At 38.9% G+C, this 23,390-nt stretch overlaps 1 protein-coding gene across 2 annotated transcripts in view; it reads left to right on the top strand.

The window, feature by feature from the left end:
• Positions 1–7,069: 7,069 nt before the first annotated feature.
• The window catches only part of ppm1ba (protein phosphatase, Mg2+/Mn2+ dependent, 1Ba), a 47,072-nt gene continuing 30,751 nt past the window's right edge, over positions 7,070–23,390 (top strand). Inside the window, exon 1 of one of the 2 annotated variants that reach the window (XM_017463950.3) lies at positions 7,070–7,458. The gene's annotated coding sequence lies outside the window, so the exon portion shown is untranslated. The remainder of the gene's footprint in view (positions 7,459–23,390) is intronic. The other variant, XM_017463949.3, reaches the window with a different exon arrangement.

Genomic DNA, 23,390 nt, shown 5'->3' with positions numbered 1-23,390 from the left:
TCCATTGACAGAACACATTTTCATTAAAATGTCATTTGATTTAAGTCAACATTTCGTTGTACTTGTTTTTGAGTTATTGAGGTTAAGATTAAACACATTAAATTCAACGGACCTATCAAACTGGCTAATAATTATAAGATCTCAATAATACATGTAATAACGAAGATCAGTTTTCACCACTGTAGCATGATTCAATTTTTTTTTTTTATTCTTCACTGACCTCACCTTTGAGAACCATGGGTTTAGGGTTTTGTTCAAGAGGAACAGGCCCTAGAAATGATCTCCAAATAAGGCAATCATTAGCCACTAGGTGGTGCTGCTGTGATTCAAAAACACATATCATGGTCCTATTCCTGGACTAGGATCAGTTTTCCTGTCCGTATCGTTTTATAATCTGAAGGAAGTTGTAAATGCCAGATTTTTATTGCTCTATCTGTCTTTTATTTCTTGTTAGTTTGATCTTTTCACCTCCATAGCTTTCCATGTACACACAAGCAGGTGTTAGTAATAATGGATATTTAACAGGCACACCATGTAGCAAACTGACATTGGCCCAGTATATTTTGGGTGGCTATGTTGGACCTCCTATAGAACATTGTACCAATATTATTCTGAACAATAAGATAATATCTAATGATGTTCTTTCATGTAATAAGGTGAATCTAAAAGCTTTTGTTGGTCTTGGTGGCCCAATGTTTGCCCTTTGGACAAGATGACATTGGAATGCCTGGGATAACTTGTCATGAATGTTTCTAGCTAGTTACCTAGGAAATGTTAGCAATGAAAACAACTTATAGTTTATTACACATTATGGAGGTTTATGTAGCTTAGGTCACCTTTGTTTTGTTGTGTGTATGTGTATGTGTGTGTGTGTTTTTAGTTTAACACCACCACTAAAACATGCTAGTTATCAAGGACATTTCTAGCTGACGCTAACTAGTGAAGTGATCAGTAGAGTTCATGGTTTATATGACTTATATAAAAGTAGCTTTCTGGGTACTTTTCTAGTTTTACATCACTGATATAAAATGAACACACACACAAAAAGCGCTTACGAATGAGCACAAAGAAGCAAACAACACAAAGGACTGCCACTAACCAGGGTATTTACGTAATTACTAAAAAGTAAGCTCTACACATTGGATATTTGAATCAATGAATTTGGTTAAATTTTGGCTCAAAAATGAACAATTTTGCACTTTAATGCATTTTAATGTTGAGACATCAAAAATTTTTACTGCACCATTATAAATAAGTATAAAGATAATAAAGTTTAAAATACGATTAAAAAAAGTATATTAAATCAGTCATTAGTTTTGTTAATATGTTGTCCCTGGGTCTCAGTTCGATCCTGGAAATGGGTCTTTGTGGAGCTTCCCATGTTCCCTGTGTAGAGAGCTCTACCTTCCACCTCTCAAAACCATCCCAGTAGATGGATTGGCTATGTTCAATAGTAGTGAATGTGTGTGGGTATGGTGTCCCCACCTCACGCACAGCGTTCCCAGGATCCATCATGACTATGACAAGGATAAAGCGATTACTGAAGATGAATGAATGAATGAGTATATTAAATCATTACATAGTGTTAGGAGCGGGATAATGATTTTTCTAAAATATTTTAGGATATAGTTATTTATACACTGTTGGCTTAACATAGTGGTTAAGCTGGCGATCAGATTTTGGTTTAAAATCTCAGGGCTGTCAGAGAGCCGACGATTGGATCGGCTGTGTGTTTGCATTGTATACGATATTAGCTGTAATTCCTTTGGTTGAAAACATCTGGCAAATTAATAAATGTAGATGTATATATTACATACACACCATGAATACTGAGATAATCTTGAAGATGATTTTGTGGACTCATTCCCCTTTAACTTACTGTACATAGCACTTACATTACCCAGCCATGCTAGCTTACTCATAGAACATTTAATAGATTTGCCTTATGATATTGGCTATGGTAATATAAATCATCTACCATATCAAATTGGTTAACTATTTGGTCCTTATTGTCACGCTCTCGCCGGCAGATGGCACTGCAGCGTCGACATGCACGGGCGGCTGTAGAGAGCGCGCGTGCACGAGACTGAACTGTTGCATATGGACACGTGCCTTTGTTTTGGTTTTGGTCCTCCTTCTGTTTAAGCATTGGTTGATGTTCTAGGGTGTGTCTTTATTTGCCCCGGCTGTCTGTGTTCCAGCTTGATCATGTTTGCTATTTAAAGCCCTCGTCTTACTTTGTACTTCGTGCAGTATTATTCGTATAACTGAATGTAATGGTGAATGCGTTACGCATGCTAGGCGGTCTTGTTTTCGTGTCCTGCTCTCGTTCCATGCCTCGACTTTAGTTCATGTTTAACCTCGATGATCTTGTCCAGCATAGACCGCATTTTCTGTGTTTTGACTGCTGTTTGAAAATAAAGACGCTGACCTGCACTTGCTTCTGCTTCCAGTCCCGTTTCGTAACACTTATAAACAAATATTCAGATTTACTCTCATGCAACCTTAAATTAAAATGTAATTATAGTATTAAATCACTTTAAGAAGAAGACTTTATTTGTCACATATACATTATAATTAGGTGAAATTATTTTCTTTGCATTTCCTATCTTGTTAGGAAGTAGGGGTGAGGGCGCAGGGTCAGCCACGGTAAGGTGCCCCTGGAGAAGATAGGGTTAAATGTTTGTTCAGGGGCTCAACAGTAGGTTTAACAGAATTCAAATTACACCTGTTCTTGCAGTAATTAAGACAACTCAGGAATATTTTTGAGGGGGAAAAATGTAACCGTGTTATGTGGCAACAAGGTTTAAATGGGTTGCATGAAGTGTCCAGTGTTTGCACTTTTTTCAGACAACGATAGAGCCTTTGTTTTATCATTCCTGAAGTATACTAGGAGTGGAATAGTGGTGTGGTGCTTAGTATTGCTGCTCCACAGCTCCAGGATCCCAGGTTTGATCCTAGGTTCACATTAGTGATCCATGGTGTGTGATGTTTCTGTTCATGTTCTCTCTGTGTCTGTGTGGGTTTCCTCCAGGTTGTCTGATTTCACTAGGTGGACAGGATGTCTGAATGTTTGAGCTGTGATGGACTGGCATCTCATTCAGGGTGTGTTCATGCCTCACACCCAATCTTCCTGGGATAGACTTGATCCACTGTGACTTTGATCAGTGGTTACTAAAAGTGAGTGAAGTATGCAATATTGCTCGATTCAACTAATATGTACTTATAGCTTTATTATAGATGCATACACTAAGACTAGATATCACACCTGTGCATGTCCACACACACACACACACACACACACACACACAAACCTCTTGTTAGAATATTACTTTCAGACAAAAATGCTTTCTGGAAGCTTATCACTTTCATTTCATACTTTCTAAGTTTGAAACTTGACTCTGCTTGACGCTGAGAGTTGACGCTGCAGTGGTGCAGGAGGATTTCATTTCATATCTTCATAACTGTCAAGGATATTTCACCGTTGATCAGTTTTTAGATATTCACAGCAATGTAAAACAGATCAGTACTATGAGATTTGTTTACTGTGATGTTCATAGTAAGCAGATACTGCTCATCAAAGAAATAACTTGTTTAAACTAAGGAGTTTTGGTCAGACTCCAGCAGTTTCTGTCCCTAATCTCACATGTTGTTTATTCTTGTTAATGTAATCACTAATTACTTTTGTATTGATCCTTATATACGACTTAAAACTCTGACATGTCTGACTCAGGTTAAAACACCGGAAACCTAACAAATGTAGACTAGAAAATAATGGAGTTTTTTAATTCACGTCAAATCACAATGTGGCACAGAAAGCCTAGTTTTTTGGGGTTTTTTAATGCACATTACTGTTCCATTTTTTTTTTACATGAATTGTTAGTTTTCAGATGAGTTCAGACTACAGGTCCTTTCCTAACTAGTAAGTTTTTAAAAAATTTTTATTTGACATCATTTGCACTTCATCACATCTTCCCTATGTTTCAATATAACAACCAAAGTTGACTCTAACACAGTGCCAGCCCTGTCACACTTTCTAGAATAGTTCTCTTGAAGAGCTACTGGCCAAGTTAAGTTAAGTTCAGCTCTCCCCATTCGTTTCTGAATAAGACAATCCTAGTGTTCACACACTCCTCCATAGTCTCCATGGTGATGAAAGGGCCCTCTGCAGTCTCCATAGCAATGCTTCAGCAGCACTCATTAAGCAGAGCGCAGGCTTTTTAGCTCTGTGACGGGTTACACCAAGAACTGGACTACAGATAGTGGTGCTGCAAATCAGCACACATCGCCAGCCCTTACCATGTCCAGAGAGAGAGAGAGAGAGAGAGAGAGAGAGAGACAAAGAGAGAAATTGACCAGAATAAGTATCAAAGTCTAATAGATACCTTAGAGAAGAAAATATAGATTAATTAATATTACCACCATGATGATGCCATATTTAGATGGTGGACCATTCTCAGCCCAGTAGTGACACTGACCTCATAGTGACAACGTGGTGGGCATTGCAATGGCAGCGGCATGGCTGAATGGAAAAGCCCTGATGCTATATAAACATGGATTTTTTTTCTCGCTCTGTCCAAAGAAACGACATTCTAGCATTGGGGAGCTCCAAGTTCAAATCCCTTCTTCAAACAGGGCTGCAAGTTCAAACAGCAGAGCAACACCCACCTCAGCGGAGACGACATATATGGGTCTAGAGAACATTTACTTGTATGATCACAAAGTTGTGCCAAGATATGAATCATCAAAATTTTTTGTTTTGTTTGTTTTCCCAGAAGTGATGAACTATTTTTTCTGGGTTATTTTCCCCCCAGATATAGTGTCCCATCAGTGTCTATAACACAAAGAACAGAATGCTCTAGCTCAGGGGTGTCCAATCTTATCCGCAAAGGGCCGGTGTAGGTGCAGGTTTTCATTCCAATCAAGCAGGAGCCACACCTGATTCCACCCGTTTAATCAGTTGAGCTTGGCTTTCAATAGACTCAGGTTTGACTTCTGCTTGGTTGGAATGAAAACCCGCACCCACTAGCTGTCCTTTAGCACTACCTGACCACACAACTACTGTTGGTTTGATTATTTTGGTCAATTCTTAACACTGCTCTCCACCTGATACACCTATACGTGTGCGATACTCACTGACATGCTAGTACCACACCAGTGTCACTACTGCTGCCTAGAGAATGATCCACCACTCAGATAATATCAGGTCACGTGTGGACAACGGTCAGCATTTGTGAATCTACAAAATGTGTACCTGTGTGGTAGGAGTACATGATAAATGAGACAATGATTGGTGCAATATGCTAGCCTATGTATACTTAATAAAGTGTCTAATAAATCTGTTCTCTAATTAGCTGCATGCACTCGTCATGCTGTTGCCTGGTCAAAATACACTTTTATTGTCGTGATTCCTCCTGATGCTCTACTTCCGTTTGGAGATTTCTGCAGTTGTGACTCACATTCTGCTGCTGTGCATGGTCCCATGTGGAGACCCTAAAATTCTGCAGTTTCTAAAATCAGTTTATGCCCTAGAGTCACCATTGCTTCAGTGGATAATCACACCTGGATACTGTAGACTTGTACCAAGTGCCTGCTGCTGCATTCATAAAGAATGTCCTGTGTTTATCCAGTACTCGTTGTTCACACTATGCTCATACTGTACATCCTTTCAACACACTTAGTAGTCTTATTAGTGACTGCAAAGTATACAGTTGTAAAAGAGTATTAATTTGTAATTCCACTATCTGGTGTCACCAAGATGAGGATGGGTTCTTTTTTGAGTTTGTTCATTCTCATCTCAAGGTGTCTTGTTCACATCATCTCAGGGAGTTTTTCCTCAATGCTATTGCCACTGACTTGCTCATTAGGGATCTAAAGCTACATCCAGATTTCTGCAAGGCTGTTTTGAGATCATATATATGTCTGTTAACCAAGCACTAAGCACTAAACAAATGAAATTACCTGAAATTAAATTGAATTGAAGAGCGTCAAAGTTGTCCAGTGGATAGTGTTGCTGCATCACAGCTTCAGGGTCCCTGGTTACCATGCATGTGGAGTTTCATGTTTCCTCTGGCTTTTCTGGTTCCTTCCCACCTCCCAAAAATATGCCAGTAGGTGTCTTAGCTACATTAAATTACCCCTAGGTGTGAATGAGGATGTATTCCTGCCTTCTGGCCGGTGATCTGCTCTGGATCTCCTATGACCCTATTCAGAATAAAGCAGTTATAATGAAGCCTTTATTTGTCACATATACATCCATCCATCCATCTTCAATACTTCTATATGCTCCATCCCAGGGAGCATAGGCGCACAAGACGGGGTACACCCTGGACAGGGTGCCAATCCATCGAAGGGCACAATCACATACACATTCATACACTATGGACACTTTGGACATGCCAGTCAGCCTACCATGCATGTCTTTGGACTGGGGGAGGAACTGGAGTACCCGGAGGAAACCCCCACAGCACGGGGAGAACATGAAAACTCCGCACACACAGGGTAGCGGTGGGACTTGAACCCCTGACACTGGCGGTGTGAGGCGAACATGCTAACTCCTAAGCTTGTTATGAAGTTGGGGTCAGAGCAGAGAGGGTTAAGGGCTTTACTCAAAGGGCCCAACAGCAGCAGCTTGGTGGTGCCCAAACTTCTGATCAGTTACCCAGAGACTTTAACCACAGAGTAAGTGTTGCTACAACACAGTTTCAGCATCCTTGGTTTGATCTTGTGTGGAGTTTCTCTGAATCCAGGTGTGTGTCCACATGAGTTTCCTACAGGTTCTCTGGTTTCCACCCACCATGACCCTAACTAACATAAAGCAGTTACTGAAGATGAATGAAAGTGGTCTCTGGGCCTGTACTAGACTAATGAAACTCAAAAAAAGAAAAGTCAGACCAAATCAATGTAATTTTTCATTTTCATTACATAAGAGAGAACTTTCTCGACCAGCACGTACAGTACAACGGGGCTTCATGCAGAGGTTGGCCAATGGCGGAGAAGTGACAGGCAGAAGCCACGCCCCTCGCACAGTTCAGCGCAGACTGCTGGCCGTCAGCGATGCTGAGGACGTCATCTGCCTAGAACATGTAGCCTGGTTATCGCCAACACCGCTCGAGTGTCCGTGTTTTGGAACAACATTTAGCTTTACTTATGACTGACACTGCACACAAGTGTCGGTTGGTGTCAAATATGTACGCAAAACCTTATCACGGGAGCTGTAGTTTGTTCAGGGAGCAGTTAAAAGTTACCGTGTGAAAACAGCCGCATTACCTAGCCTGCTAGCTAGTCTAGCTAACCAACAGCTAGCCCTGCTGCGCTAGCGACTGTGTAGCCTCCGTAAACAGCACAGTAATTAGATGTTCACAGAGCGGCTTCTCGGTGAGAAATTCCCGTCGTCGTCATCGTCGTCTGCTTGGTACGTGGCGCCTTGTGAAGGGATAAAATACATCCTGAGATAAGGTAAGTCACTTTCTGTTATTCCGGCCAGCCGAAAAGATTAGCTAGCTTTAGCTAGTGGGTTAGCTAGCTACGTTTTGTAACACCTGACGCTGGCTGAGACGAATTACCTGACTAACTGGCCAGAGAAGTCTTCGTTTAGCTCGTCAGCGTTACCGAGTCCACTGAAACTCCTTATCCCGGATAGTTTTATGAGAACATAATCGTGTCTTTTAAACACTGAGGTGAACTCGTACTGAGCTCTCAGTGGTCCAGGTCAACGTTTTAAACTGGACACACTCCGAGTTTAGTTCTGCACCGACTTTCTGCTCTTTACACAGACATTCCTACTGAATTTCACTTCATTCAGGAAATGAAAAGTGTTTACATAACGACTCTGATAGCTGTAAAAACAACTTCACCAACAAGTTTAACTAATTAATTAATTATTTTTTAAACTTGAGAACCACGTCGTTAGAATAATAGTAGTTTGAGTAATATCTTTACAGTTTACATTTTTTTTTTCATTTTTGAAGTTGAATGTTATTTGTGACATTCTTCTTCTTCTTCTTATACCATTTGACAATGAATTTTGTGGAAACCCCAAAAACGGAATTTCATGCTTTATTGTTTTAAAGGTTTGTAATTCAAAAAGAAACGTTTCTTTAAGAAAACAAAAGAGAGAGGAAAAAAACATCCAGACTCTCTTAATTTACATTTTTAGATTTGCTTTCAGGGTAACTTGTAGGCAAACGACACAGCTTCTCATTTGTGTACATGTTTCCCACAGACTTGACACTGTTATGTGTGTCTACACTCCTGTGCTACACAGTGTCATTCAGTGAGTACGTTTACATGGACAATAGAAATCCGATATTACCCCGATTACTACAATACTCTGATTAAGAAACTAACATGTAAACAGTGATTATTGATGACCTTAATCCCGATTAAAGTCATACTCGAAGCAAACAAGAATCGAATTAAGACATGTGGAGTATTCCTGTTTAAGCCGCATTATTGAAGCGCATTACAGACATGTACACACCTTAATCACACTATTAACGTCATGTGGGAGGTTTCACCGCATTTTGCGACAGGACACGTACACACACGGCAGTGTTCAACCGTTTGACAGTAAACAAGAGAGCACGGCTGCATCCGAAACGTATAATTACATACTGTATCTTGATTAGTATATAGAAGGTAAATACGTGGTTTCGGACGCAGCCCATGGCTTCAAGCAGTCGTCTGTTAGCACGTATAGCATGACAAATAATTAACTGCACTTGAAGCTTTCATAAAATTAAAAATGAAACACCCAAAACTCTATATGGTACCATAACGAAAGTGAACTGTATGTTGATGCGTGAAATTCTATAGGGAACGTCGGACGGTGTGGCTCGGTGATGTAATGACATGTGACATTAATGTTCTAGAACATGTAAAACAGGAACATGAAAGGAATATTCTAAAAGCAACTCATGTAAACACCTTAATCACAATATTGTCTTATTCAGAATACGTTTAGTAATTAGTTTACTGCTGTCCATGTAAACGTAGTCAGTGAGAAATGGGTAAGCTGTTGGAGGGCAGGTTTGGTATTTCTTCACCAAATCAGTATGTAGCACATGACACAAAATTCAATTAAGTTCTGACATTTATTCAAGCCGTCGTAGAACGAAAAGATTTTCAAATGTTTTGGGCCATGGTTATTTAAGTCTTCAGTATTTTTAACAGTGATTTAAATTTACAAGTACTCATAAACTTGACCTTTTGATTGGTATGTGATGCCACTATCTGCTTATACCGCAAAGATTTGCCAATGATTGCAATGTTTAATTTATTAATGAACATCACCTTTTACTTTTTGAAAGTTTATAGTTAGATTTAATGCTGTGGAACATCCAAGAGTCAGTCTCTCTCGCTCTCACTCTCACTCTGTCTGTATCTCATTAAAAACACAACCTGCCATTTTACCGAGAAAGCAACCTGGAAAATGTAAACTCCTCTGTCGGAAGACTTTCCTGAGCAGGAAAACTTGTTACAAACTGAGTGTTACGAAGCGCCTACAAACGAGACTCCTTCCATAAATATCTCCTAAAAAAAGTCATCACATCAACAGTTTATTATATAATAATAAAATCTGTTTATTATTATTATTAGTCTTGGATTATGTGGAAGTCCCTGTGTATGAGCTCTTCGTATAGGAGCAATAACATTAGACAGAGCGCATGAATTTAACCCTGTTGTTCACGTCACAGCCAGAGCTACTGTCGTGCCGTGCTGTTACATGAAAATAATGCACAGCTTCTGACCAGATTCAAGCATTTAACCATGCCGTGATATCATTCAAAAAGAGAAAATATTGCCCACAGATTTACAGTGTCCTCCAATAATATTGGCATCCTTGCTAAATATGAGCAAAGAAGGCTGTGAAAATTTATTTTTTTTAACTTTTGAGCTTTTGTTAAAAAAAATTCACAAAAATACTCTGCTCTCACTCTTTTAGTCAATACTTTGTGCTAGCTCCCTTTGCCAAGATAACAGCTCTGAGTCTTCTCCTATAATGCCTGATAAGGTTGGAGAATACATGGCAAGGGATCTGAGACCACTCCTCCATACAGAATCTCTCCAAATCCTTCAGATTTCGAGTTCCACGCTGGTGGACTCTCCTCTTCAGTTCTCCCCACATACGGTTTTAATAGCAGTGATGTAGCAGTCAAATTGGTGGGGATCTTCTGAGTGAAGTAGTTGAAAGAGGTCCATGTCATCTGTCCCACAATTCTCATTAGTTCATCTGTTGCAGGATTAATGGTCATTCCCCTGATGCAACTGCACAGTTATAATTGTATGCACACATGCTTGGCAGGGTAAGAGTTTAAATTAGTTTGAAGAGCAGAGAGAAGCAGAAACCTCTGCAAGTTGGCTAGCAAATTTCACTTTGTGTCTGTAGCTACCAGTTGATGATGATCCAATTTTGTCCATGGGAGAGAGACTTGGCTTGGTTTTTCTAATGAAAATGCACAGATGCGCTGTAAGTGCAGAACTTTTTGGGTTGCGCTGTTTGAAATGTGCCGTACATGAATAATATTTGTAATGCTAGATGAAACAAAATTGTGTAAGTCTTGTGGATTTCCCTACCCCTTGCATAGGCGATTGTCATGTGTGTTTCATGTGTAATGCTGCACAATATGTACAGAATGTGTCTTTTTTTTTTTTCTTCAATATCACAGCAAAATGATATTTGATCTTAAACTATTGGTGAACGTTGTAATATGGGATTAACCGGCATTAATCTGAACAACTGTATCTACCTTTGTAAGATCATATGAATACCATGATTCACGAGAACAACCACAAAAATGCTCATACACGATATGGGGAGGCTGTGGTTCAGGTGGTAGAGCGGGTTGTTCACTAATCGTAGGGTTGGCGTTTCGATTCCCGGCCCACGTGATTCCACATACTGAAGTGTCTACGCTTACAGCAAGACACTGAACCCCAGGTTGCTCCCGATGGCAAATTAGCGCCTTGCATGGCAGCTCTGCTACCATTGGTGTGTGTGTGTGAATGGGTAAATGAGACACAGTGTAAAGCGCTTTGGATAAAAGCACTGTATAAGCGCAGAACATTTACCATTTATATGGCCAAATGTTTGTGGACATCTGTCCTTCACACCCATATGTGGTTCTTCCCCAAACCGCTGCCACGTTTTTGGAAGCAAACGATTGTATGGGATGTCTGTGTTGTAGAATTGCAATTTCCCTTCTCTGGAGCTAAGGGGCCCAAACCTGTTCCAGCATGACGATGCCCCTGTGCACAAAGTGAAGTCCATGAAGACATGGTTTGCCAAGGTTGGTGTGGAAGAACTTGAGTGGTCTGCACAGAGACCTGATCTCAACCCTTGTGAACACATTTGGGATGAACTGTAACTCTCCTAACCGTCCTCACCCAACATCAGTGCCTGACTTCACTAATGCTCTTGTGGCTGAATGGCTACAAATCCTCACAGCCAGGCTCTAGAATCCAGTTTAAATTCTTCCCAGAAGATTGGAGGTTATAACAGAAAAGAAGGACTAAATCTGGAATGGGATGTTCAGGCGCATATGGTTGGGATTGTCAGGTGTCAACAGTCTTTTGGCCATGTAGTGTATGAATTCCATGGTAGGGGACAACAGTTTGGTCTTAGTCTTCATTCTCTCCACATAAAGGTTTTGGTGTAGCTTTTTGTGTTTGTGCTCTTGTCAAAAAGTCACCAAGTCATTGGTGAACATTTCTGCTGTAAGCTGGTGAGCAGAAGAGTTGTATTACAGCTTTTGCTCCACTTTTTGCTTGGTTTCATCAATATTCCTGTGTACCGGTGTTCATGATTCCTAAAGATTCTCTGTCATTTGTACACACTAATTAATCCACCTAGCCGATGTGTACAGAACAAGTAGCTCATGCTGTAGTTAAAGCATAAAGTTGTGTCCCCACGGTGAAATGCATTATTTTTAAATATACCAAATGAGAACATTTTATTCATAAAATAAACTAAGTGCAAGACACAAAATTGCCTTGCTTCGGTCGCCCAGGTTAGTGACTTTTCCAGCCTTGTGTTAAATAAGCTTGTTTTCAATACTATAAAGTAGAGATGCTCTGATGTATCGGCCGATAAAGGCTATTTTTCACTCTATCAGCCGATTAGTTTAAAAACCTCTGATGATCAGGGCCGATTATATCCTGTCAATCAAAAGAGGGTGGGAAAACACGTCCATTTCATGCTGTGTGTAAAGATGATGTCTCAAGTGGAATGATGACAAAACTGCCTTTTGTAGTCTCTGTAATCTCTGCACCACTAAAAGTTTACACTGGAAGTGAACAGCAGTGAATCAGGAGCTTCGGCGTCGAGTCCCGCCGCGCTGCTCGCTCGCCCTCACGCTGAATTAAAGTGCCAGTACTCCGATGAAAGATTTAAATGAAGATGAACTGACAAAAAAGTATATATTACCCATAAAAATATATTAGTAGAGGAATACATTTCATATCCAGTTAATGTTAATATATAAAGTTTTTATTATATATTACCGGTTTGATGTTTAACGATGAAGTAGAAATGCTTTTGTTAGTGGTGAGTGAATGTGAGACTAACAGGAGGTTTTTAGAATTCAGTCCATGTTAATATGAATTATTAACATACAATAAGTTAAATCTTACTTTAATCTTCAGAATGTAGTTCATGTGTTAATGTTAATTAGAGTAATATGTTTTCTGTTTATGAGACCAGTTACTGTGAAACAACTTGGTGAAATGGAGAGGATAAAGTTTTTATTTGCATTTCCTTCACAATTGTGGAATTAATTATTATTCATTTAAAAGCAGGCATAACAGGCAGAACTATCGGTATCTGCCGATATCACTCTGAATAATCTTTTATCGGTATCAGCTGAGAAATTTGGTATTGGTTCCTCTCTACTATAAAGTATTATCTTCTGGCCATAAACAATACTTTGAGTTGAAATGACTGATGTGTGCTGTTTTGTTTTGAAGATTTGTAACTGTTCAATTTTAATAACTGCTTATCACCAATGTTCACTTAGTATGAATGTTTAAAAAATAGGTGTTTGCGTTTTTAAGCTGTAGCCTAATTATTTCAGGTTTATGTTCGATGTGAGATTTGTGTCCATTTTTTTCTACAGAGCACTGGATATACTGTTTTAATGTAGTTTATATGTAAAGCATCTTATTTTTAACACACACTGTAGGCTGTACATGTTTTGCAAGATTCAATCAGAAGCTTGGTTTGTGTCGTTATTCTAACTCTGTGATGATATTTAGTTTTATAGTGTGGTGGTTTCTGTCATGTATTATTATTGTCGCTGTCAGATTATTATTGTCTTGAGATTCCTTGATTAGGAGAGCCTCTACTCGGAGGCTAAAAGTGCATGGGTCTGCTGTGTGGTTTACAAAATTGAGTTATATTGTTAGTATCTGGAAACCTTCTGTGCCTTGTGATGCTTTGGTTCACCCCCCCTCCCCCTCCCCAAACTGATGATGAAGACCTTATTATTATCTGTATCAGACATCATCACCTCTACCCATCTAAATTGTCCCCCCCCCCTTATTTAGAGCTCACGTTGCGATTCATCATTACAAGGAGAACTGGGAAAGTAGAGGAGGCGTTTGATTCCTGAAGTCTTTCATGATGATTTGGGCACTGGCTAACGGGCATGTAGACAGTGATACGCCGAACACGGTGGGCAGCAGGGCTGACTCATCAGCTCTGTTTCCATGACTCAAGTAGAAAATCTCTTAGGTTAAGGTTGGTCGCACATTTAGAAAGACAAACTATACCAGGTTGATGGTCAGGTTTAGAGGATGTAGCAGGCTTGTTTACGGTAATATAGGGATGCACCGAAATTTCACCCGCCGAAAATTTATGCCGCCATACCCGCCCGTGCTTGCCGCTTATCGTTGCATTGCAACATTACTAGATCCGCGATTTAAAGAACATTACTTTGACAGAGAAAAAGCAGCGTGCACAGGAAATGATTCAGGCAGCGCTGGTGATGAATGCATCTGCTGAATTATCGACGCGCAGCACAAACCAAAGTGTGCCAGAGAAACGGGTGCGCAAAAGTGATGAGGTGCAAACTCGCTCACTTTCTGACATGTTTGATGAGATTCTTCAGGAAAGCAGAGCCGCAACAAGCGCAGCTACGCTTTGCATTGCTTGTGCAGGTATTTATCTGCCCCTAGAAACAGCTCTCCTGCCACAAAGCTGAGCAACTTTTATTGTTCAAGAGAAACCTTCCACTTTTGCTTAAATAGAAAGCAGTCCAATTTGCTATCGTGTATAGCAATTACGTTACGATTCGTGTAGCCTGGCAAAACTTTGTTCTTGACTCGAGGCTACATCTGTGGTTTATAGTTCGTGGTTGGGTTTAGTTCTATTGTTGCTGTTTCTGCATAATAATCTTTAATTAACGTGAAGTACATTTACATAAACAGAACAGAGGCCGAGTTCATTACTTGACTGCTGTTTTTTGCACATTGATAGTTTTCTAGAACTTTTATTTGGATCAAAAAAAAACCCCCCACAAATGTTATATTTCATTGTTACAGACTTGAATGAAGAATGATTTAATATTGTTTTTGTTTTGGTGTGTTAATTTCAATGAAAGTGTGCTCATTTCATTGGTTCGTAGTTTTTCAAATTCAGATTTGTTAAATTCATTAAAAGAACTTGAAAGTCTCATATTAATACAATTATACAAAAAAAAACTAATTTAGTTTTAAAATGGATTTAAACAAATTCATTTTCGGTTTTTGGCCAAGTGCATCCGGAATTTTGGCTTTCGGTGCATCACTAGTAATCAAACCCTGAGTAAAGAGAGTAGGCATTATTTAAGAGTTTCTGCTGCCATAAAGTATGTACCCCTTTGCAAACCGAAAGTGTATTGTGTTGGTCTGATGTCTGTAGAGATTTTGTCTTATGTGCTGCTTGTCCGCCCACTGACCATCTGACACCCTTCTCACTGTTTCTATTTTCTTACCTAAGGATTTCTACTAGGTTCATCCCACACTTGTGAGACACAAATCAGCAGTGCTGTGCATTGCATCAAATTTTCCTTCTACATTTAGATAATGTTTTATGCACTGTTAACGACCTGTTCTTTCACAGTTGTGGAACTTTTTCTAGTACAAATAGAAAATGAACTGCTTCAGGATTTCATAGTTGCCAGAAGCCAAAACCTAGATGGATAATAAAGGAAGCTGTAGATCTCCTCATTTTGCTATCCATTTAAAAACAAAAAAACAAAAAAAACAACCTAAAACTGACTGATTTGGGATGGAGATAAAGTTTGAGGAGCTCAAATGGGGGCAAGCAAACAAGTTACTTGGCAACACTAGTTTGTTTATTTTTAGTGAGGCATCGTGTCCGATTACAAGCTTCAGTTTTGGGGTTGTCTGCTTGGCAAGACATATGGAAGTTGTCAATGAGGTTTGTTTTTGAGGCTTCTTAGCTTGATTGCACCTTATGCTGAAAAAAAGTTCTCACTGGAAGACTCTTTGAATGTTCAGCGCCTTAGCATGTAGTCGGTTTTATATTGTTTTTTTTTTTTTTTTTTTTTTTAACACAGTGTAGATAATTTTTTTACATGAAGTGCTTCTGTGTTACTTTTGTAGTAGTATATTATAAATATAGTACAGTTTTCTAGTAAGTACTTGCAATTATATTTTAAACTGTGTATTTTTTGTTGTTTAATAAAACCATCAGACTGTGTGGAAGTGCTAATATTTTTTGTCACAATCAGTTTCTTCCTCTGGCATTGGGGTTGGATTATGTGGCCATGAGGTTAGAAAATGCTGAAAATGAACAGAATACTTAATAGTCAGAATTTTGAGAATAAAGGTCATTGGATTCAGGTCTACGATGTGGATGACGTTAAGACAGAATATATTCTCAGGGCGCTACGGTAACCATTTCTTAACAATTACAAAAATTTAGGAGCACAGTTGAAGTTTATTTCAATTATTTATTTATTTAATTATTATTATTATTTTTTTAAATAGATGTAACGTTAATGTGCTACAATATAACACACAAGTAGGCATGAGAAAACTTGAACTTGACAATTATGACAATTTAGGAACATAGTGTGTGCCATGACACATTAATTTACCTTCTGATAAACTAAATTTAATATTTTCAGTTCATTTTACAGACTGTATGCAAAAAAACAACCGTTAACCTGTTCCACCTTGTAAACAAATACAATAAACCTCAATGTTCAGTCTTTGGAGTCTCCTCTGAAATATATTTTGATACACTATTAGCCTGGGCTGAAGCCAGTTTTCGAACTGCTCTGTGTATATTGTGTACATATCTGAATAATCTCATATAGGATGTGGTTGGCTGACTTCATTTATCCACCAGATGCAAAGAGCTTTAGTTTAATGGTGTTCGTTAGGCATGCACCAATCATTCTGCAGGATTTTACCACCGAAACCGGTCCAGATACCAATCTTTTTTCTTTTTTTTTTTTTGGTTTGAGCCTTAATCAGGAAGTCTGTCATAAACAGTTAAATCTAAACTCTCTGCTCATGGTCACTGTTAATTGAGTTAAAATAATAGCAATGAGAAATACTGTTGGTTAATTAATAAATAAACAAGAATAAAATGTTTATTTTAAAAGATCTTAAATGATAAAGAGTCCTAATTAAAAGTAGACTAACACAAAAATGATCCATAATAGGAAAAAGGCTAATAGCTTTCTAAGGAAATAGCGAACTAAGTTTAATGTCAAATTGATATTAAATGCAACCCATAGTAATTAAACATTATTTCATTTCTCGTTTGTTTATATTTTATGAAGTTATTTTAATATCTATTTTTATGTTAAGTGATTTATTTATAACTTGGCACATTTTCTGTCTTTACATTTTAGTAGTTTTATGTTTTTTTTTTTTTTTTTAATCAGTTGTTCCTTTTAGATAGGTTCCCCCAGTACAGCGTTGCCATGTCTGCTGATAATATTGTGTTTTTGGCAGGATTTCAATCAAAACATGGAAACTGGAGTGGACTTTTCTAGTGATATCTGGCAACCGTGAGTTTAAATGAAGTGAATGTCTATTAGTTAGTGAAGAGAGTGAAGGAGAGCGGCAGCCTACTGTATGTTTACAGAGTGAACAGTTGCTGCTCATGATTGATTGCTGAGGAATTATTTAATAAAGAAGTTTGAATTAAACCCACCTTGTAGCGCTAGCATTATCATCAGTTTGCTCCGACGTCGCTGTGTCTACATGAGCAGGTCACAGTAATAGGTTCAGTTCATTTTACGGGATCAATAAAAGATGGCGGTTTGTGAGATCGGCAAGTTGAGAGAAGCAGATGATGTACAGTGTTACTTGTCATCATAATGGCTTCTTTACAGTATGTACACACTTGTTTGGTTGACTGAGGAGATGAAAATCAGTGTGAAAGTAACTGTTGCGCGGTGTAGATGTATTTTGGGGTTGTAGTTTTTATTCCGATTGTATTATATAACTCCGAACAGGTCACTCGCACCGATGCGAATGAATATTTTTTCACAGTCGCACAAAGTACTTTTCACAACACCAACATTTTAGCCATTCACACTGCTTCTATCCTCTCGTCCGCTCTAGGGCTATCAAATTAAAATTCGAACATGGAATTTAAGATAAAAATGCACCTGCAAAGACTGTGCCTTGAAATTTAAGATGTGAACCGATTGTAATTAAAACATACTGTTGAAAAAAAAAAAAAAAACGACACAAAAGATATTAACAACGCACTAACAATGTTTTTTTTTGAAGAAGAATCATCTTGAAAGAATAGTTGTAGTGTCTCAAATAATCCAGTCATAGTCAATTATGTTGGGGATTGAGCCGCTTAAGCTGCGTGAGCTGAAGCTGAACAGCGAGTGAACATTTTATCGTCGGCTAAAATGCTGTAGACTAATATTCGATATCGTTTTAGTCAGAGTAGAAAATAGTAGAAGAAATACTGAGTAAATTTAAAGGATATTTTCATCAGAAGACAAACTATGCTATTAATATTACTGTTATATCGGTGGCATAAAGTGGTCTTAAAATGACAACATAGTTTGAAGCGATTATTTCTGGGACAATATATCGTCCAATAAAGTTAGTTACTGTGACAGGCCTACTTATCCACTCTGCCAAACAGATAAAGCAGTCAATGTCTTCGCTCTCAAAACACGAACAGGGGTCTAAATTAAGAAAGTCAGACCGTGTGTTGTTTCGCCATTGCTGTTCACCACAGAGCACATGTACTTGCAATTTATATAGTTTTATTAAAATTTTAGAACGAGTTACACCTAACAACTTATGTTTATTTACAGTCCTGACTTCAGTTTCGCAACGTTCCTCACCATGTTTAACAGATAATGAAGCAAAAAACCCCCCGACCAAACACTAACGCTAGCGATTGCTGGTATAGTCGACTACTAACCAGTTTCCGGTAATCTTTCAGTTGTAATGATGTCATGTGTACACAGCAGGTGGTATGTATATTTGACCCCCCCCCGCAAAGCCACAGGAGATACTGTCGTCAATCGGCAACTGTTACAGGGCACAATAGGACAATGGCTTTTTACACGTGATCTCACAAGCCTGTTCATGGGAATGCACTTCCAAATATTTGCTGTTTCATGCTTAACAAAAAACACCACAGTTACACTGCCTTTCTGTAGTTGATGTTGTGACTAGAAATATGAATCAGGCCTCCTTTGGGAATTTCGAGAGAATTTAGATGTCAAGGAGAAAGTGGCGATGTTTCACTTGATCGAATCTGCTTTATTTCAGCAAAGATCACTTTGTGTTTTTTTTCTGCTGGCTTGCAGATGTGAAGTAAACAGCGAATATTTAACTTCTGACGGTGAGGACATGTGCGCACATATTTACATCATGCTCATCCTTGGTGCATAATTGAGTGAAAACAAAGCTAGCCATAAGCTTTAATTATCCCCATTTAATGGACTTGGCATGAGAAGACTGAAAAACAAAAACGACTAAAACATCTGTTCTATTTGGTGTTGCAATTAGAGTATGATGGTCCAATGTCGTTTTTTTCCCCCCATTTTGTTTGTTTGTTTGCTTTTTTTTTTTTTGCTTGATCTCTCACTCCCCATTCCAGAGAAGGCACTGGTCACAGTAAAGATGTACTGAAGGGCCCTGTTGAAGTGCTTTGTTGCTATAGAAACCACTCTTAGCTGCCACTCCAGGCACGGTAGGCATGGAAACAGACCATGTGACAGTGGTCCAGTGGTTACATCATTCCAGTGGCGTACATCTCGACACTATGTAGGCCTTCTCTGTTCACATCAGTGGAATGTAGGGGGTCTTGTAAGAGCAGCAGATCACCTGGATGCATAGCTGTTGAACGCATGCCTATATAAAGGCAGGTAAGTTCATTTTTAAAGCCCTAAAATGACTCACTGCATTGGAAAGCTTTTGCAGGAAACAATAAAGAGGCTATTTATAGACTGACTGGAGTTAGCATAGGTTTGTTGTCTGGTTTGTGCTTGATTTTTCTGCCTTTGATAAGAAGCAGATCTTCCGTAGAGGCTTGGAGTGTTTCACAGGTTGTGCAGTATAATCCAGAGCTTAGTCAAACGTTAAACTCAGTCTGCATGCCCACGACACTGAGCCTGAACCTGCTCAGCTTGGTTTTCTTTTTCTTGTTGCATTTACTCCAATGGTTAACATGTAATTGATGGATACAAGTTTGTAAAAGAGAGGTAATGAGCTGTATAAATTTGTTTATTTCTTCATTAGATCGATGGCATTATTGAAAAAGGCTTTTCAAAGGTTTGTTAGGTTTCCTGTTTTGACTGAATTTATTCAGTTTCTGTTTGTCTTCTGCTTCAACACAAGGAGCTCTCTGTGAGTCCACCTGCATTCATAACCAATGAGTTATTATTGTGTGCTCTTTTTAGGCTACTGTGATGCTAATTCTGCTGCGTGATCAAAGTGTGCTGAAGCCAGAGTCAGGGCGCAGGTGTTCAATACACTCTACCTTGTTTTAATACTAAACATAAATATTGCACTTCAGAGGATAATGTGTTTGTCCGGTAGAAGCCACTCCGGACACTGAGACGCTTTACTCCTGCACCTTTTTGGTCTAGTTGTTCCAGCTACGCTCTGATGCAAGGCTCTGGATGTTGTGCAATAGGAAAGCAGGAAATGCAGTTTCCTTTGGTGAAAGGTGAGAGTTTGAAAACCGAGTACACGGCTAGAGGCCGCAGAGAACAGAATGGTGATGTGTAATCCTAGATGAGGTTATTTATAGTTCAGCGGGTGTGAGACGCAGATGCTCAGACAAGCTGCCTTATGACATCACATGCCAGATGACCGGTCTGTAGTCCGCTGAGCTGTAGCCGTACTAAAACCTGCATTTGGCATTTCTGATTTACTGCGATTAGCTGTAGCATATTGAAAGACAACTCACCATCCATGATGGTGCTCTGTGTTAAAAGAAACAACAACAAAAAAAAAAAACACCCACATCCTTAACTACATCTTTTTAGAGGTTTAGGCTTTGTCAATAATTTGTGCCGAAGTTTCCCAGTACACTAACTGATGGATGGAAGGCATGTGTATTTCATGGTGACATTCTTTTATGAATGGATGGGTATTTGCCCCTATCGTATTTTGATACTAGTATATGCTAGCTTCACTGAAAATGTTCATGACTTCATGTTCAGATTACATAAATGTGCAATTTGGAAACACTCCTAACCCCCAACACATTTGCCTATAGTGTGTTATTATTAACCCAGATGGGATTATCAGTTTGCCCAGAAAGGGTTTAAACAGAAATACACATTAATGAAGTTTAAAGCAATGAAAAAAGACAAAAAATGCTGTATAGCAAAGTAGATCTGTGTCAAATGATTATTAACAACGTTACCATAGTAACAGCCCCCTGTGGTGGCAAAAACTCACTGCTGTTTTCTAAAAAAACAAAAAACAACAACAAAAAAGTCCCCCTATTTAGTTTATAGATACATTTCATACAAATCATAGAAAGACGCTAGTATTCCTGAGTCTGTCGGGTGATGGGATGTTCTACATAAACATAAATAACAATTTAATAAATACATAATTTAATACACATTTATTGTACCGATTACAAATGAGATTGTTCTAGAAACATGGCTACAAGGCCCTCCCCTAGTATTGGCACCCTTGGTAAATATGAGCAAAGAAGGCTGTGAAAATTTCTTTATTGTTTAACCTTTTGAGCTTTTGTTAAAAGCACGGATCATGATCATGGATATCAAACAATTGCAAACACAACATAGGTTTATCAAAAAATATATCTTTGTTAAATATAGGTGTGCAACAATTCTTGGCACCCTTTTAGTCAATACTTTGTGCTACCTCCCTTTTCCAAGATATCAGCTCTGAGTCTTCTCCTATAATGCCTGATGAGGTTGGAGAATACATGGCAAGGGATCTGAGACTATTCTTCCATACAGAATCTCTCCAGATGCTTCAAATTTCAGGTCCACGCTGGTAGACTCTCCTCTTCAGTTCACCCAGCAGGTTTTCTATAGGGTTCAAGTCAGGAGACTGGGATGGCCATGGCAGGACCTTGATTTTGTGGTCTGAGACTATTGGAACGGCAAGATCAATTCATATGTTTGTGCTATACACCATTTGGGGTGTACCGACATTTGGGTTTCAAAACAACTGATGTTTTCGTATGTTCCTGTAACTTTCCGGTAACAACTTCTGTATTGAAAGTATAATAGTACAATTAGATTAATATTGCAGTATTGCAGTGGTTGTCTGTAGAAACTACATGACCTGCTAGAGGAAAAGTCAAAATGTTGTTCTTAGACTTTCTTAAAAAAAATTTAAGAAAATATGTTTTATAAATGTTTTTATTTTTTTTGTGCAGCAAATCTTCTATAACACATCGTGAGATTCTGCTTTGTTCCATTGTGTATAAACACATTTAGATCGATCATGGACAGCTTGTGCATGGAGATTTTTGACAGCTCTGATGTCTTATGGTTTGTTCTCAGACGAGTTGTTTTCATCTCAGACCACATGTTCTTGGTAGAGTTTGTGTTGAGGCAAAATGTTGATTCGGTTTACAATTCAGCGCTTTTATTTTGATTATGATAGGCAGTGCTGGACAGGCCTTGTGCAACCAAGACAAGTTCCTGTTCTTGATCTTAATGAGATCCAGAAGTGGAACAAAACTCACACAGCCATAAATTGTTAGCGAGCATATATATATATGACAAATTTATTCAAAAAACCATGAAATTCCAAAAGGTTCACATACTTTTTCTTGCCACTCTGTGTGTGTGTGTGTATATATATATATATATATATATATATGCACACATACTTTTTCTTGCCACACACAGTGGCAAGAAAAAGTATGTGTACCTTTTGGAATTTCATGTTTTTTTGAATAAATTTGTCATAAAATGTGATCTGATCTTCATCTCAGTCAAGGGTAAGTCCTGTCTTTATTGAACACACTCATTCAACATTCAAAATGGCAGTGGAAAAAGTAAGCGAACCCTTAGAATTAATAACTGGTTGACACCCCCCCCCCCCCCCCCCCCCCCGGCAGCAATAACCTTAACCAGGCGCTTCCTGTAGCTGTGGATCAGACCTGCACATCGTTCTGGAGAGATTTTAGCCCATTCTTCCTGGCAGAACTGCTTTAGCTCTCATATTCTTTGGATGTCTCATGTATATGACTCTCTTCAAGTCATTCCATAGCTTCTCTGTTGGGTTGAGGTCTGGGCTCTGACATGGCAACTAGAAAAGGCGGATTTTTGTCTGAAGCCATTCCGTTGTGGACTTGCTCCGGTGTTTTGGGTCGTTGTCCTGTTGCATCACCCAGCTTCTACACAGTTTCAGCTGACATACAGACATTCTCATGTTATCCTCAAGAATTGTCTGATATACTTGGGAATTCATCTTCCCCTCAATGATTGAAGCTGGCCAGGTCCTGATGCAGCAAAGCAGGCCCAAATCATGACGTTTCCTCCACCATACTTTAGGGTTGGAATGATGTTTTCATGATGATATGCCATGCCCTTTCTACACCAGATGTAGTTCTGTGTGGTTTTTCCAACTAGTTCAATCTTAGTTTCATCAGTCCACAAAACGTTTTGGCAGTACCGCTGTGGAGCGTCATTGTGCTCTTTTGCAAACTTCAGGCATGCAGCAGTGCTCTTTTTAGTAAGCAGTGGATTCCTTCGTGGTGTCCTGCCGTAGATACCCTGCTTGTTCAATGTTGTACGTATTGTAGACTCATGAACAGAGATGTTAGCCAGTTCCAATGATGCCTTCACATCTTTGGTTGTCATTCGGGGTTGTTTCTTTACCTCATTGACGAGTCTTTGTTGTGCTCTTGGTGTCATTTTGACTGGGCGCCCACTTCTTGGTAGAAT

Source organism: Ictalurus punctatus, chromosome 3 (genome assembly GCF_001660625.3).
Source record: "Ictalurus punctatus breed USDA103 chromosome 3, Coco_2.0, whole genome shotgun sequence".
Lineage (NCBI taxonomy): Eukaryota > Metazoa > Chordata > Actinopteri > Siluriformes > Ictaluridae > Ictalurus > Ictalurus punctatus.
Note: the sequence above shows the minus strand (reverse complement) of the source record. Positions and strands in the feature narration are given on the sequence as shown.